We start from the raw sequence: 18,130 nt of genomic DNA, 5'->3' as shown, positions 1-18,130 counted from the left end.
AGTAGGCAATTGAAAATATCATGGCTTGGGCAGGCACACTGTAGTCCTCAAAGTGACATCTTTGCTTTTTAACACTTTAAAAAGGTCTTTTGCAGCAGGTTTACCCAGTGCAAAACGTTGTTTGATTTCTTGACCACTGCTTCCTTGGACGTTGATTGTGGATCCAAGTAAAGTGAAATCCTTGAAACTTCAATCTTTTCTTCATTTATCATCATGTTGCTTATTGGTCCAGTTGTGAGGATTTTTTTTTCCTTTATGTTGAGGTGTAAACCATACTGAAGGCTGTAGCCTTTGATCTTCATTAGTAAATGCTTCAAGTCCTCTTCTCTTTCAGCAAGCAAGGTTGGGTTATCTGCATATTTCAGATTGTTAATGAGTCTCCCACCAATCCTAGATGCCATGTTCTTCTTCATATAGTCCAGCTTCTTGGATTATTTGCTCAGTATATAGATTGAACTAGTAATGGTGAAAGGGTACAACCCTGGCACACACCTTTCCTGATTTTACACCACACGGTATCCCTTTGTTCTGTTCGAATGACTGCCTCTTGGTCTATGTACAGGTTCTGCATGAGTTGAGTACAATTAAGGGTTCCGGGATACCCATTCTTTCCAACGTTATCCATAATTTGTTATGATCCACAGAGTAAAATGTCTTTGCATAGTCAATAAGACTATGCTCAACTAATACTATACAATTAAAGTTGGATAATTAGCTAAAAAGCTAAATGTCATGCCATGAAAAAACAGTAGAAGACAAATACATTATAGGTAAGATGGATTTTCTTGGACGTCTGAAAATCTAATAATCATAATTTATGTTAGTGTGACAATGAGAATATTTGGCAGGCAAAACAAATATTCTCTTCCCTTCTTTTCAGCTTCAGGGAGGCTGATGAACCTAAAACATACAGGGAGGAGACTTAGCTGGTAGGGATGGCTGAAAATGCATGGAAACAGGAGATAATTAAGAAACCGAAGCTCGGCTGTTTTTTCCCAATGTCTGAGAGAACTCACGGCATTCCAAGTATATTTTAAGTACCTTTACCATCCCTCACCTACCCTGTTCACTTCTTTCCTCTATAAAGTTACTAAATCTAAACAAAAATTCCTCCACACCTACTATCTGTCCATTTATTCATTCAGTTACTCATTAAAGCAATAAATATGTGGGCTAGACTCTGTAAGAGGTATTGGTGACACAATGGTAAAAAAGACAGAAATAATTTCTACCTTCAGGGAACTTACAGTCTTAGCAGAGGGCAATAGAGACATTAAAACATAATCAAAAAATAATTCATTATAATTGTGGTAAGCGCTACCTGGCGAATTATGGTCACTGCAAACACAGGCTACCCAATACAGAATCATCATCATTGTCACCTTCTTCTTCACCATTGTCGTTACCCACTTGCTATATGCCATACACTGTGTTAAGTATTTTACACACCTTTTACCTAAACTTCATACAAATCTTGGAAAGTGGTAAGGTAGGTATCATTATTACTACTGTATTTTTTAAAGGTAATGGAAAACTTTTTTCTATTTATAACGATGACCTGTCTTCCAAGGAGGCCAGTATCTTGATGCTCTGAGTTCGACAGTTGGGAACAAAACAGAAGACAGCTAAATTTCTTTGCATGATAAGAGAGAAAATATTTGTAGTTCCTAAGAAGTAATCTGGAGACATGAGTGAAGGGCTAAAACACGAGAATTAAGATAGTGGGAGCTAGAGAGAGGAAAGATGCTGCATGCTCCCCAGCCCCACCAGTTCTTGCTAATCCCACACCAACAGAAACATTACTGGACACACCAATGTGAGTGGATTCTTTGGAGGACATTGCAAGGGTGCTGGGTTTCACTCTCAGTCTGGTAAAGGGAGAAAAGGGATCACGATATATGTAGATATTGGAGCCAGAGGACTAACAGATCAAGGGACAGCTGTTGTTGTTTATGTTAGGTGCCAGTGAGTTGGTTCCGACTTACAATGGGATGAAACAATTCCTGGTCCTGTGCCATCCTCACAATCATTGTTATGTTTAAGCTCACTGTGTCAATCCATCTTGTTCAGGGTCTTCCTTTTTTTTCACTGATCTTTTACTTTACCAAGCATGATGTCCTTCTCCAGGGACTTGTCCTTCCTGATAATATGTCCAAAGTATGTGAGACATCTATCATATCTATCATCCTCACTTCTAAGGGGATTTCTGACTGTACTTTTTCCAAGACAGATTTGTTCATTCTTCTGGTAGTCCGTGGTATATTCAATATTCTTCTCCAACACCATAATTCAAAGGCATTGATGCTTCTTTACTTTTCTTTATCCACTGTCTTTCTTTCACATGCATATGAGGTAATTGAAAATACCAAGACTTAGCTCAGGCACATTTTAGTTCTAAAAGTGACATCTTTGATTTTTAACACTTTAAAGAAGTCTTTTGAAGTACAATTGCCCAATGCAATACATCTTTAGATGTCTTGACTGATGCTTTCACGGGTATTGATTGTGAAGCCCAGTGAAATGAAATTCTTGACAGCTTCAATATTTTCTCCATTTTTAATGATGTTGCTTATTGGTCCACCTGTGAAGATTTTTGTTTTCTTTATGTTGAGGTGTAATCCATACTGAAGGCTGTAATTTTTGATCTTCATTAGTTAGTGCTTCAATTCCTCTTCACTTTCCGCAAACAAAGCTGTGTCATCTGCAAATCATAGGTTGTTGATGCTGCATTCTTCTTCATGCAGTCCAGCTTCTTGGATTATGTGCTCAGCATACAGATTGAATAAGCATAGTGAAAGGTGCACACCTTTCTTGATTTTAAACCATGCAGTATCCCCTTGTTCTGTCTGCATGACTGCCTCTTGTTTTATGTATGGCTTCCACATAAGTATGGGTAAGTGATCTGGAATTCCATTCTTTACAATGTTATCCATAAGTTGTCATGATCCACACAGTCAAATGCTTCTGGATAGTCAACAAAACACAGGTAAACATCTTTGCTTTTGTCAAGATCCTTCTGATATCAGAAATGATATCCCTCATTCCAGGTCCTCTTCTGAATCCGGCTGGAATTTCTGGAAGTTCCCTGTTGATGTACTGCTGCAACCATTTTTGAATTATCTTCAGCAAAATTTTACTTGTGTGTGATATCAAGGATACTGTTTGATAATTTCCATATTCTGTTGGATCACCCTTTTTTGGAATGGGCACAAATATGAATCTCTTTCAGTCGGTTGGCCAGGTAGCTGTCTTCCAAATTTCTAGGCATAGATGAGTGAGTGCTTCCAGCACTGCATCTGTTTGTCAAAACATCTCAATTAGTATTCCATCAATTCCAGGAGCTTTGTTTTTTGCCAATACCTTCAGTGCAGCTTGGACTTCTTATTTCAATATCATTGGTTCTTGATCATATGCTACCTCCTGAAATGGCTGAATGTCCACCAATTCTTTTTGGTACAGTGACTGTGTACTCCTTCCATCTTCTTTTATGCTTTCTGTGTCAATCAATATTTTACCCATAGAATCCTTCAGTAACCCCCAAGAATTCCCAGAGGTTTTAGGAAGGGTTTAGACTTTCAAATTGGTTCATCTTTATCTGAATCCCCAATGGACTAGGAAGTCCCAGCTAATAATGAGTTATCCAAATGAGGACATATGGGTTCTGTGAGGCCTCAGAGATAGACAGTTACTGCATGGAAATTATACCTGAACCCAAAAGTGAGTCCAAGGTCTGTACTCTTCCTACTTTACCATGCTTCCTAAGTTTTTGTCAAGAAGGGCACAAGGAGACATAGGCCATTCTTCTCACCTTCTCTGGCTCTAGCTCTAGAGGAAACTAGTTCCAGCCTGACCAGGGTACAGGCTGACCATTCTTACATCAAAGTCCCCAGTAATTGTGCACTGCTTTAAAGCTTAAAGTTCAAAGCAATTTCACTTACATTACCAAATGTATGGAATTTTAGCTCTTCTAAATGAAGAACTAAATGAACTGTGCTAAATGAATCCCAAGGCTTCGTTAGCACTTTTACTACAAATTACTCATTCAGCAGTCCCTCCATGTGCGTTATCTGCTATGTGCAGTTTTCCAGCAGTCACTCAGCTGGGGAGCAAATGGTGTGCTTGTGGACTGATTTCAAGAGCAACTTGTCCATCCTGTAGGCTTTGGAAAGAGAACTGGGGACATAATGTCCTGGTTAAATCAAATGCCTATATTTATTTTTGGAATTATTTCTTGGAACTGTGAGGAGATGAGTTTTTTCATGCAGAACCAAGGACAGGAAACAAGAAGGTTAAGGAAACACAAACCTTGAGGTCTTAAAGCGCCACTAAACTAAATTTATGCAGTGTGTCCTGGAGGTTTAATCACTAGGTAGAGCAAATCCTCAGCAGGTATAAATAACCTTAGGTTCCTTTAAGATTGTCTGCTTTGGTTGGGGAACTGCCAGGCCTACAAAGACCATTATTCCTAGTTGCCACTTACGTCTCTCTCCACCTTGAATTTCCCATCTCCTGTTTTTTCTCTGTGTCCTAATTTAGACTGTATTTACTTTCATGTCTTTGAGAATGCCTAGTATGCTGTTGGAAATACTCTTCAAATGTCAAATACGGAATGCGCCCAATCTCCTTCAAAAAAGATGACAAGTTTGAGTGTGAAACCCTTTTAATAACATTTGAATCCTATATCAGATTTTAAGGTATGGAAAATATTCAACATTTTACATAAGGCACATATTCTGACATATTATTCTCTTCATTAGTTCTTCTCAACAGTGTTCTCAAGGGAGACATAGGCAATCAGATACCTAAATGTTTAATGTGGAAGGTATTAAAACTTTTGGTGGCCTCTTTGCTATTTCTCACACAGAAACACGGAATGTCTTTCTCCGACCCTTCGACTGCAGACAAAGCAGCCATAAGAACTTAAGAAAGACAAAACATTTTGGAGAGGAGGTTTTCTGTGGAGTCAGACATTAACCAGTTACTGTTGAGTTGATCTCAACTCACAGTGACCTCATGTGTATCAGAGTAGAGCTGTGTTGCACAGGGTTTTCAGTGGTTGATTTTTTTGGAAGACCATTCTTCCAAAGTGCCTCTGGGTGGACTCAATGCTCCTACCTTTTCATTTGCAGCTGAGCATGTTAACCATTTGCACCACCCAGGGAGTCCAAAAGGAGTCAGATATACCTTAGTTAAAATATCCTTACTGCCGTGCACTATCTGCATATTCTTGAGAAAATCAAGTTTTTCTTACCATCAGTTTCCTATTTGAAAAGTGGGCATAATAATTTTCCTCATGTAATTACATGAGAATTGAAGGAGATAATGTTTGTAAAATATTTTCCCTATGAGTTTTTGTCATTGACATCCGTTGTTACTGTCTTTCCAATATTCACTTTGTTCCTTCTCCTTGTAACCTCTCTTGTAATCTACTCCATGTGATTGCTATGGGCTGCCCGTTTCCCTTTAGACACAGGAGATGGAAAATTGAACCAGGTCTGGGGGCCCAGAATTCCCCCATATCCTTGGCCATGGTGGTGGTTCAGGGCTGTGTACACAAGCCAAGCCAGGCTTTGCCACTTATCTGCTGGGATTTTGTAAGAATTATTATGAAAAATTCCCTGTTCGGGATATGAAGCTGGTGGCATGTGATTTTGAGGCTCCTGGTAGCCTTTCTACCAGCCACTTGCAAAGTTCCTGTCCAAAAGCTAGTGAGAGACAAAAGATCTGGTTATGCTGTTTGAGTACAAGTCACTGCGAATATAGTTAACCACAGATGAACACAGCCTATATACAAGGACGTCCTTTGGATCTCTCTGGATCTAACTCTAGAAGCCAATTGAAGCTTCAGTCTGAAGTCAATGGCACCTGGGCTCTTTATTTACATAAACTGATTCCTCCTTTTTAGGTTGGCTTGAGTAGTATTTCTGGGCCCTGCAACAGCAGTCTATTATAATTCCCTTTTGTTCTCTTATATTCCATTCCACAGATTAAAGAGGGGGCTTTGCTACTCTCCCCCGCCTTTTTTCAGAATAATTTTTGCCTTAATTGCTTTTATTTAGAAAAATTCCAAAAAATGTACAAAAGAAAATAAAAATCATACTATTAACATTCTTGTTAATGCTGTTTTTATTTGTGTGTGTTTGTGTGTGTGTGTGTGATTTTTCTATACATATTTTACAGAGTTGAATTCACATTGAGCATTCATTTAAAAAATTTGCCTTTGTAACATAATTTATATCATTGGAGCCCTGGTGGCACAGTGATTAAGAGCTTAGCTGAAAAGTAAAAGGCTGGCAGTTTAATACACCAGCTACTTAATATACTACATATCCAGTGCAGAAAATTTAGAAAACACAGGAAAGTAAAAAATAGAAAACTTAATTTAGCACTTGTAGATAATTATTACCAGCATTTTAGCTTACTTCCTTCTCTATATCTTTCTCTGCCTTTTTTTTCAATATCTAGATTATATGGTAGATGGTATCTTATAAGCTGCAAATTCTCTCAGTAAACATTTTTATAAAACATTTTAAACAGCTTCCATCATATGGATGCACCATAACTTAATTAACTACTTCTTTCTTTGGACGTTTAGGTTGTTTTTAAAATGTTATTATTTTAAATAATACTGTGGTGAATATCCTTGCTAGTAATTTTTTGTGTAAAAGTATTTTCATTTTAGTCATTCTTAAAAATGGAATTACTAGGTTAATGGTCATGAATATTTTGTCAATTAAAAATATTACCAAGCTGCTTTCCAGAAAATCTGTAGAAATTCCCACTCCTACCAGTATTTTATAAACACTTTGAAGTATTAAAAAGCAAAGATGTCACCTTGAAGACTAAGGTACACATGACCCAAGCCATGGTGTTTTCAATCACCTCATATACATGCGAAAGTCAGACAATGAATAAGAAAGATGAAGTATAATTGATGCCTTTGAGTTATGGTGTTGGGAAAGAATACTGAATATACCACAGACTGCCAAATGAGCGAACAAATCTGTCTTGGAAGAAGTACAGCCAGAATGCTCCTTAGAAACAAGAAAGACAAGACTTTGTCTCACATACTTTGTATATGTTATCAGGAGGGATCAGTCCCTGGAGAAGGACATCATGCTTGGTACAGGAGACAGCGAAAAAGAGGAAGACCTTCAACAAGATGGATTGACACAGTAGCTGCAACAATGGGCTCAAACGTAACGATCGTGAGGATGGCAGAGGGCTGGGCAGTGTTTCGTACATAGGGTCGCTATGTGTCAGAACCAACTGGAGAGCACCTAGTAACAACAACAAGACATTTGGTTGTTCCCATTTTTTCACTGTTACAAATAATGTTATAAAAAAGGTCTCTGTACATAAATCTTTGTATCCATTTCAGATTATTTCTTTAGGTGATTCCAAAAATGAAATTATTATCAAAGGGTGTGAATATTTTCAAAATCAATAAAACATACTGATATTGCCAAATTGCTTTCCAGAATAGTTGTGTTAAGTTATGCTTCTACCCATAAAAATCAGCCTCTGAAAACCCTATGCAGTGCAGTTCTACTCTGACACATGTGGGGCCACCATGAATCAGAACAGACTCAATGGCAACTGGTACTAGCAAAAATAAAAAACGAGAATGGCTTCCAACCTCACTAATATTACCATTATTAAAATAAAGCAAAACAACCCAACAACAAAATATCTAAAAAACATTTGCTTAAAAAATAAACCAAACCCACTGTCGTTGAGTTAATTCTGACTCACAGTGACCCTACAGGACAGAGTAGAACTGCCCCATAGGGTTTCCAAAGCTGCAAATCTTTATGGGAGCAGACTGTCACATCTTTCTTCCATGGATCGGCTGGTGGGTTCCAATTGCCGATCTTTCAGTTAGCAGCTGAGTGCTTTAACCACTGCACCACCAGGATTCCTTATAGACAACATAGTGTTGTTTTAAAGTTATTTGATTAAAAGTGAAGTTTAATATGTTTTATACACTGTACTTTCACTTGGATGTGAACTACCTATGTAGCGTCCCCATTTTACCTCTTAGTATTTTTCTATACATTTATACAAGATCTTTATATATTAAGTTTATCTCACATATGAATGTCAGACATGCACGTTTTATAAATTATTTCTATTATGTTTCATATATCCTTTTCTACATTAAGGATAACAAGCACACTATCTGTAAATAACATATGCCTTGCCTCCACATAGGGAGTCAATACAGAGTAGTGGTTAAGTACACAGGCTCTGGCCCTGGGCTGTCTTTAACAGGAAAATCATAGTGTCTACCTTCTAGGACTGTTGTGAAGATTAACTGATATATCAGACCTATCTTTGATGCCATGCCTATAGCAACTACTTACCTGCGTTAGTTATTACTTATATTATTTTTCTTGATTATCATTTAACCTGTAATTTTTGCTGTACAGAAACTCACAATTTTAATTTTGTCCAATATAACTTTTTTTACATTGCGAATCTTCATTTTTATACTTGTGTTTTCACTTTCACAGATCATATAAAATTTGTCTAGTATTTCCTTGGATCCACAATCAATACCCATAGAAGCTCCAGGCAATAAATCAAATAACATATTATACTGAGCAAATCTGCTACAAAACACCTTTGTAAAGTGTTAAAAAAGCAAAGATGTTACTTTGAGGACTGAGGTGACCCTGACCCAAGTCATGATATTTTCAATTGCCTCATATGCATGCGAAAGCTGGGCAGTGAATAAGGAAGACCAAGAATTGACGCCTTTGAATTATGGTGTTGGCAGAGAATGTTGAATGTTGGAAGAAGTACAGCCAGAATGCTCCTTAGAAAGGAGGATGGCGAGACTGTGTCTCACGTACTCTGGACATGTTATCGGTAGGGACCAGTCCCTGGAGAAGGATATCATGCTTGGCAAAGCAGAGGGTCAGCAAAAAAGAGGAAGGCCCTCAATGAGATGGATTGACACAGTGGCTGCCACAAGGGGCTCAGATATAACAATTGTGAGGATGGCGCAGGACCAGGCAGTGTTTTGTTCTGTTGTACGTAGAGTCACTATCAGTTGGAATTGACTCTTCGGCACTTAACAACAACATGTCCTTGCATCTATAGAACACATTTTGTTTATCCATTCATCTGTTGATGGACATTTGAGTTGATTCCATTTTTTGGCTATTATAAATAGTGCTGCACTAAACATTGGTGTACAAGTATTTGTTTGTGCCCCTCCTTTCAAGTCTTCTGGGTATATACCTAGGAGTAGAACTGGTAAGTCATGTGGTAAGCCCATGTGTAACTTTTTGAGGAACCACCAAACTGTTTTTCACAGTGGTTACACCATTTTACAATCCCACTAACAGCAAATGAGGGTTCCAGTTTCTCCACATCATCGCCAACACTTATTCACTGTTTTTCTGATCATACCCATCCTAGTGGGGGTAAAGTGGTATCTCATTATGGTTTTGACTTGCATTTCCCTAATAACTAATGATGTTGAGCATATTTTCACATGCTTGTTGGTCATAAGTACTTCAATTCTGTATCTGTTGACTTTATTTGTTAGATTTCAAACCAACTGGTTTTCCAAAAACTTCTTTCGTACAAAGGATGACAATTTACCTCCTCTGAACTAACCCACATAATAGGGTAAACAGATCAGAATGCAGGTTTGCACCTGACTTTGTTCTACTGTCTGGTTTGGTTCTGCCTAGGCCTCCCTTTCCCCCTTTGACCTTGACTCTGTTACCATCCGTCCCCTTCAGGCTATGCCTCGGCCTCTTTCCCCTTCTTAGCTACCAACCTCTCACTAGCACCCTTAAAAAAAAAAGAAAATTTCTTAGGTTATGAAAATGTCAGAGTAGTTAATTCCTAGCAAGATGGCAATGAACAAATTGGCATATTATTCAAATACCAAGCATGGGAGGGGATTTCATTCACTCTCAGTACCAGGAGCAGCAGTCACTCTCAGTCTAAGGGTCAGAACTATGGAGATGTATACACAGAACTCCTCCACGACGCATATTCTTTGAAAAGAAATCTTCAGCTCTGCCAGTCAAACTGATTGAGAGTATCTGGGAAGAAATACATTTCCTCCAACTTATAAGGAACATGCTCAAAAATGAAACATGAATCAAATTGTACATAAGAAAAATCCAAAGACGCCTTAGAAATTTTGTTACTATTTTTGAGCAGTGTCATGTTTAATCATATAAATACCCTCAAAGTCTTCTAACTCGTATTACATCGTAACAATTGCTAATGTTTTTGAGTTTACTATATGCCAGGCACTTCTGTAAACAGTATATAAATTTTGTCTTACATAAAATTAAAAACAAAACAAAACAAAAAAAACCCCAAACCCATTGCCATCAAGTTGATAGCGACTCTAGGATAGGGCAGAACTGCCCCACAGGGTTTCCAAGGAGGGCCTGGTGGATTCGAACTGCTGACATTTTGGGTAGCAGCCGTAGCTCTTAACCACTACGCCACCAAGGTTTCCTTACATATAATAGACTTTACATATATTAAGAATAGGCAGGATAGTGTAGTGGTTAAGCTCCACCAACTGTAGCTCTGCCCCTGATTAACTGTATGCCTTGGGGAGATTACTTAAACTCTCTGATCTTAATTTTCTTCATCCGTAAAATACAGATGATAAAAGTACTGAGCTCCTGGGGTTGTTGTGAAAATTAACTCAGAGATAATAATTACTCACATTTATTCAGCGATTTTCATGTGCTAGGTACTGTTTTCTAAATGAGGATTGATTAATTTAAAATTAAATGAATTAAAAAAAACTTAGAATAGTATCGGGCACTTAGAAAATATTCTATCTTACTATGTCAGAGAACTCACGGAACTCTCATATAATGGGCTCCAGGAATGTGTCCCCTGGGCCTACCCTCTGCAGGTTTGGCTCTCCTACTGCCAACCAACATGTGAAGACCTACATGGTTAGCACAGCACCTGAATGGCTGCTACTCCTTCCTCATCCCCACTCCCTGGGATTTAGACAGAGGAAAAATGGACATGTGACGATGGAGGCGGAAGGGCTGCCAGCCAAGGAACACCAAGGACAGCAGATTGCCAGAAGCCACCAGAAGCCAGGAGATAGGCATGGAACAGTCGTGTCTCTCAGAGCCCTCAGAAGGCATCAACACAGCTAATACCCTGATTCGAACTTCTAGCCGCCAGAATGAACTGTGGGACAATAGATTTCTGTTCTTTAAAGCCACCCACATTGTGGTATTTTGTTACATTAGGAAATTGAGATAGTACCCGAATCAGAAATTCAGTAGAAGACTGCATCCACAATGATCATGGGAACTGTTTTGTGACCTTTCTAAATGATCTCTGATTACATACTTCATAAAGTCTTGTATATTGAAAAGAAAAAAAAAATCACTATTTGTCAGTATCAAAGAATATTAAGATTTTAATGAAAAGGAAAATTTCATCAAGTTCCCACCTCAGTTATATTACATCCCCAAACAATGCTGCAATGTGCCACACATTTCAAGAAAATAGATGATGTCATAGCACTTGCTTCCAACAGGATGATGTGTGCAGGTCAGTCTTGTTAGGAAAACCGACATGTTATAAGATATGTTCAGTTTCCGTGGCCACAAAAACCTTGCTCTGGTGCTGCATGCAAAAATTGGTACTTTCCAGGGAGGCTTAAAAAAATGTCAGATGTTAGCTTATTGTAAATATAGGCAACTGATACACCTCTCAAGTCTACACCTTTTCACCAAATACTAGTTTCACTGGCTCAGCTCAGAACCTCCCTCATCCTTAATTTTAGGTTGTTGCATTAACCTCGTCATTCATTTCTGTCCATCCATGACCTCTTGCTAGTTTAATTTTCTACGCTGCTGTCAGTATGAACTTCCTTGAATGCATATGCTTCCCAGGGTATCTAGGGCAAAGTAGTTTAAAACTGCACAGAAGAACACATAAGAACCTTCAGCAGAGGATACTCGGCAAGGTTAAGGGGGCTGCTCTGGCCTGGCACCCCAGCTCTCCACTTACTGGCAGTGTAGCTTCTTTACCAATGTTGTTGTTAGCTGCCCTTGAGCCATCCCGATTTGAGGTGACCCCATATACAACATAACAAAACGCTGCTCACCATCCCTCTGATTGGTTGTAGATGAGACTGTTGTGATCCATAGGGTTTTTCTCTACTGATTTTTGATGTAGACCACCAGGCTTTTCTTCCTAGTCTGTCTTAGTCTGGAAGGTCACTGACACTTGTTCAGCATCATAGCAACACACAAGTCTCCACTGAGGGAAGGGTGGTGGCTGCGCTTCAGGTGTTTTGGCCAGAATCAAACTCAAGTTTCCCTCATAGAAGGTGAGAATTCTACCACTGAACTACCAATAACCTCTTTTCTCATCAATAAAGTGAGAAACATGTTTGCCTTATAGATTTGGTAAGGGTTAAATGACATAATGTATTAAAAGCACTTGGTCTAATGCCAAGGGATCAGTAAACGCTTGGTGTAATGTAATGATGATGTAATGATGATGATGATGAAGGAGATGATGACCACGGTGTCCCTGTACACTTTTCTGAGTGCTATTCTTGTATATCTTCATGACCAACTTACACTTGCAGAGATTTTTAATTCTCATCCCTCCCTGTTTTTTTTCACATCGCTTCTCTCTTTGGCTTATTCTTTCTGCAGTCTCCTGTTTAATGCCTTCTAAATTTTTTTTTATTTAAGGTTTAATCATGGTGTTTGCTTCTCTACACAGCATTTTCTCATCCCTCCTCTGTAATGTCTGCTCTGCACCATATGACTCTTAAGCAAATTCCAAGGAAGCCCTGAACCTACAGACTCTGGACTGTGTCAATATCTTTTCAATGTCAAGCACAGTGTCTGACATAAATATATTCAATATTTGTTTTAAGTAAATGAGCAAATGAGTGAATATGAGAACTTTAAGTGAATAATTCTGTATAATATTTGAGATCAAGCTTTCCCTGGAAAATCTTAGACTTACAGTTGCCTGGGTCAAAGAATTTTCCTTATCAGTATTTCTGTAGATGGAAGTAAATTTCCCAGAGAAATAATCGCCTTGTTCTGGTGGTGTGGTGGTTAAGAGCTATGGCTGCTAAAAAAGGGCTGGCAGTTGGAACCCACCAGCTGCTCCTTGGAAACCCTACGGGGCAGTTCTACTCTGTCCTACAGGGTTGCTATGAGTTGGAATTGACTCGAAGGCAATGGATTTGGGTCTTTTGGTTTTTTGTCTTATGTCACCTTAATTATCAGAGATGCTTGAAATGGACCCACATTAAATAAAAGACCTTATTCGTTGTGTTTAATTGTAGAGATATCATGTCCAAACTAATAACACAAACCACATGTGACTGTTTAAATGTAAATTAATTAACATGAAATAAAATTAGAACTCCAGTTCCTGAGTCACGCAAGCCATATTTCAAGTGCTCAATAGCCCCCTGTGTTTAGTGGTTGCTGTACTGGAGAGTACAGATATAGAATGTTTCCAGCATCACAGAAGGGTCCAATGAACAGCACTGATCTTGAGCCCTGCCTTTTTCACTACACCTACATACTAGGTTACATTCAAGCCCAATTATCCTCTGCCCATCCTTATAGTAGCAGAATTTTCTTTTGAATACATTTCAAGCAATAGTAATTGGGAAGCACGTTCTTTGCAAAATATTTTACTGTTTTCTATCAACATCAAGTAGTCCGAATTTTACCACGTGACATTTCCTTTCAGTGAAATTATAAAAATGTATTCCCCCATTTAATTTGGGACTTTTTATGTGCCACATCAATTTTGGAAAAAAAAATGCACAAAGATAGGTAAAGGGACTCACAGATCTTTCTTTTCTATGCTCTAACATTATTATTTTAATAATGCCTTATATTCGTGTACTTAAACTCAGCCGGTCCATAGCAGGACTAAGGCATTCTGACTCTTAGGCCAAGACCCTTTCCCCTCTACCATGTTGCCTTACACATGCTGTATCTGTAATAATAGCGAACAATTAGGAAAACATATAGACATGTCTATGGCCTCTTACAGCTCTATAGCTACCAGAGCAGAAAGATGAGCTGGTGCATTTGTTACAACTCTCAGAAGATAGATATTTTTTTCAGAATGACTGCCATTGTTTATACTTACAAACAGCACAATAATAATAATAATAACCCTGTAAATACCCTTGACTATTTATGGGATATATTCCTAGTAGTAGAATTGTTGGCATCCCCATGTGTGCAGGGTACAGCTGCTCCATAGGGTTTTCAAGTTTATGACCTTTTGAAAGCAGATTGCCAGGCTTGTCTTCTGAGGCACCTCTGGGTGTGTTTGAACCACCAACTTTTTGGTGAATAGTTGGGCGCTTAACTGTTTGTGCCACACAGGGTCATCATGAGTTGGAATTGACTCAATGGCAACTAAAAACAAGAACAGAATTGGTGGGTCCATGCAATTTTTGAAGACTTTGCTAAACATTGCCTGATTCACTCTCCCCACCCCGCCAAAAAGTACCAATTCCAATTTATACTCTTAATAGTAATGTACGAAAATTCCCATTTTCCGCATCCTCCATAAGTATCACTATCATTCTTCTTCTTTCTCTCCTAAAAAAAAATTTGCTAAAGCCTTAAATTTCCTGTTTGTTTAATTTGTAGGTCTTTTAAGAAATAATTAGTGATATTATTTTTCTTATTGAATTATGAAAGTTCATTACATATTATGTATATTCACTTTTTCTCTTTAATATATATTGCAAGTAGCATTTCTAGTTTTCCATTTGCCTTTAAATTTTGCTTATAGTATTTCCAGAAAGAACATGTTTTTATGTAACCATTCCTTTATGGTTTCTGCCTTTGATGGCATGCTTTAAAACTTTTCTATCTTCAGATCAGAAAATTATTCCTCTACATTTTCTTTAACTACTTGCATGGATTCATTTTTTATATTGAAACTGCTAATCCATCTGTAATTGTTTTTCATTTGAGGGATGGGTAGAGGTAAGATTCTTCTGAATATAACCTTCCCCCAAACAAACCAAAATTAACAGATTTCAGACATAAAGTATTGTTAAGAGAAATAATTTAAAATTTTAAATAAAAAAATCATAATTAAAAAATTGAAATGGGGTCAATAGTGAGCATTTCATCATATGCATGCCAGAGAGTGAGGGGTTATTATAATAATATTGCTTTAAAATATATCAAGCTAATATTATCATGCAAGAGAAATCAGTTGATTCTCCCTTTTTATATATTTAAAAAAAGAAATTGCTCATTCTTAGCAATGAGCTCACCCTTTTCTTTTCAGATACTGGCCCACACATCATACAATTCTTGATAAATTTAATAATTTCTGGTGAAAGACTCTTTTGCTTATTGAACAAAGCCAGCATACTTTATAACAAGCTCTGGCAAGACTATAACAAGCATACCTACTCTTAGTGATTTTTTTTTTTATTAATGGAATTAATTAATTTAAGAGTAAATTTTTGAGAATCACACTACCCATAAGAAATCCCCACCTCATTTCTAAAAACACTGGCATTTTACTACACACAGAGCCAAGACATTTCTTACTAAGTCTATCTTATTCTCCAAATTAATTATATTCGTTTTCATAATCATTATCAACATGGCACCCTCAGTTTTGTTTCTTTTTTTTCACTTGAAAAGTTTAAGAATCTTTACAAAAGAACTTAATTCTTTTCACATAAAAAAAAAATGACATGGTGGTCAACTGAAAAATTTGCTTTAATGAATATGTAAGTTCAAAAACAGCAACTCCTAAAATTAGAATATCCAGCTGATATTGAATCTTCATTCCATTTTCATCTACTGACCTTCATCTATTTTAGAAATATTGTCTTGGGGTCCAAAATTCACCAGAAGTTTTATAGAAGAAGCCACATCAGTCAATAGGATTCTTCCTCATTATGACTGCTGAACATCTATTATCTCCTTAACAGGGGTTAAGGTTTGCCAATAATTAGCTACTTGTCTGAGAGCCTGGGGAGTGTTGGAAATTAAAGCTAAAACGCTAAGAAACACTGTCAATCATTTACAATAAACAATAAAACAATTTTAGCAAGAGGTGACAAAAATATGATTCAATTAAATACATCTTGGCCAAATTTCTAATTTAAATTAAGTACCCCAAAAGTTAATTCTCAGTTCTTAGGAACTTAAATACTAAAGCAACTAGAGATGAAGTTTTCATCTTACGGACCCTCTCAGTCTTGATCACCTCAGAAATGTATGTCTAGCTCTAAGCTCTACACTGGCTGATAACATAACCCACAGCAATGAGGATCGAAACAAATTCAACTATGAGCTTTTGTTTTTTTTTCATATCAATAAATAAAAGAAATTTTCTGTGCCTTATCATAAATTGAAACATGAAATAGTGGAATACTAGTACTTTTTAGTAATTTCACCTCACCCACCTATTCTCTCTCTTATATTTAGAGAATTAACCTATTCTAGCTGAAGGGAAAGAAGAAAGTTTGAGTAAGAGATCATTCACACTTTTATCTTTACATTTTGTTTATCTTTTTTTTTCTTGTGTCTTCTGTCTTTCTTTCCCTTCCTCTTTCTTTCTCTCCCTCTTCTATTTTTCCTTTAATAAAAGCAGATCAATTTCTACCTCAAATATTGTCAGTTTTGAGAACTTCACACTTTAAAATCTTTTACCAGGTACCATCTTTCACCATTCTTTGGTAACTTCCCATTCTCTAGTAATAGCAACTTATGCTTGTGAAACCATTTTATGCTTTGAAGGACATTTCATTGCTAAGAGAATAAGAGAATGAGCTGTAGTCAAAACAACTAAGTGAAAAAGGAAAAAATGAATTTCGATTCATGGATGGCCATTTTATAAATGTTACGTGCTATTATAATGCTTTTGATATTTGTTATTGTGGAAAGAGTTCCCTTTATTTGAATTCCTGGTAAAAATTGCTTTGAATAGTAATTATAACTCCTTTCTCAAACTTAGAGGACGACCTGGAGATATGAAAACTAGAAAGACCAAGAAAATGGCAATGAAAATTACTGAGCTTAAATGGCTTTAACAAAATTTATGTTTCTTTTATTGATAAAAAAGTGGTATGTGACTAAACTTGGAATAACTTAATGGCTTTTATCCTAATTAGTGCCAATGAGTAGCAAATAAAATAACTGGCTTTAACAAAGAAAGGAATTTTCAAAGCATTTTCTATATGAAAACACTCCAAGTGAACACTGAATATACCTTAATAATATTGTGGATCTGCTACTGTTTAGGTAGGTCTTGTCTCTTTAGATGCCAAAATAACTTCGTTTTAAGAGGAGAGAAGTTGCATAGCTTAACACTTGACTAAAAAGGTAAAGTAAATCCAAATTTCTTATGAGAAAGACAATATCAAACACCAGTGGAAATGATGAACAACAACACAACTGTATGTTATTATTAAAGAAATTTTCTTCTTTTTTACTGCACCTTGTGCACATGTTAAAGGCTCCCTTTTAAAGCAAGCTGAGAGGGTCATATGTAAGCCAGCCCAAAGAAGGCTTCTGCACTCTGGGAACTGATGCTTCACCGAGCCACACTGAATTGTTTACATTCGATTTTTACTAGTGCCTGGGAAAGAAGAGTTCATTTCATAGTCAACTAGATTGCATTCATTTCTGTTTTTAAATAACACACATATAACCATCATGACTAAAAGAAGAGACTACCAAGAAGCATTTTAAAAAGTTATAAAAATCATAGACAAAACCGAGCTATTCACATTGGATGAAGTTGGCAATAATACGATGAAAAAGGGAAAAAGAAAAAAAAAAAACACAACTCAGAGGCAATAAATACACTAAGCATGCAGAAGAACTTTGCAGTACTGCTAAGTACAACATACAAGTACCTTTGGACCAAAGCCACTAATAAGCTCTCCTCTAAGAAAAGTGGACCGTTTTCAAAGAGCAAAAGAAACAAGAAAAACTTTGCTCAGTTTTAAATTGATCTGAAGACATCAATTATCAGTCTCATCCCTCCGTTTCCAGTTTTCTTTTACTTAAAACACACACACACACGCTCCCATAGAACTATAAAAATTCACAACATTTTAGTCCCTCAAATTAAAAAC

At 37.0% G+C, this 18,130-nt stretch overlaps 1 protein-coding gene across 15 annotated transcripts in view; it reads right to left on the bottom strand.

The window, feature by feature from the left end:
* DTNA (dystrobrevin alpha) overlaps positions 1–18,130 on the bottom strand; it is a 451,514-nt gene that overhangs the window by 210,624 nt on the left and 222,760 nt on the right. The gene's annotated exons all lie outside the window — the stretch shown is intronic.

Source organism: Elephas maximus, chromosome 11 (genome assembly GCF_024166365.1).
Source record: "Elephas maximus indicus isolate mEleMax1 chromosome 11, mEleMax1 primary haplotype, whole genome shotgun sequence".
NCBI lineage: Eukaryota > Metazoa > Chordata > Mammalia > Proboscidea > Elephantidae > Elephas > Elephas maximus.
Note: the sequence above shows the minus strand (reverse complement) of the source record. Positions and strands in the feature narration are given on the sequence as shown.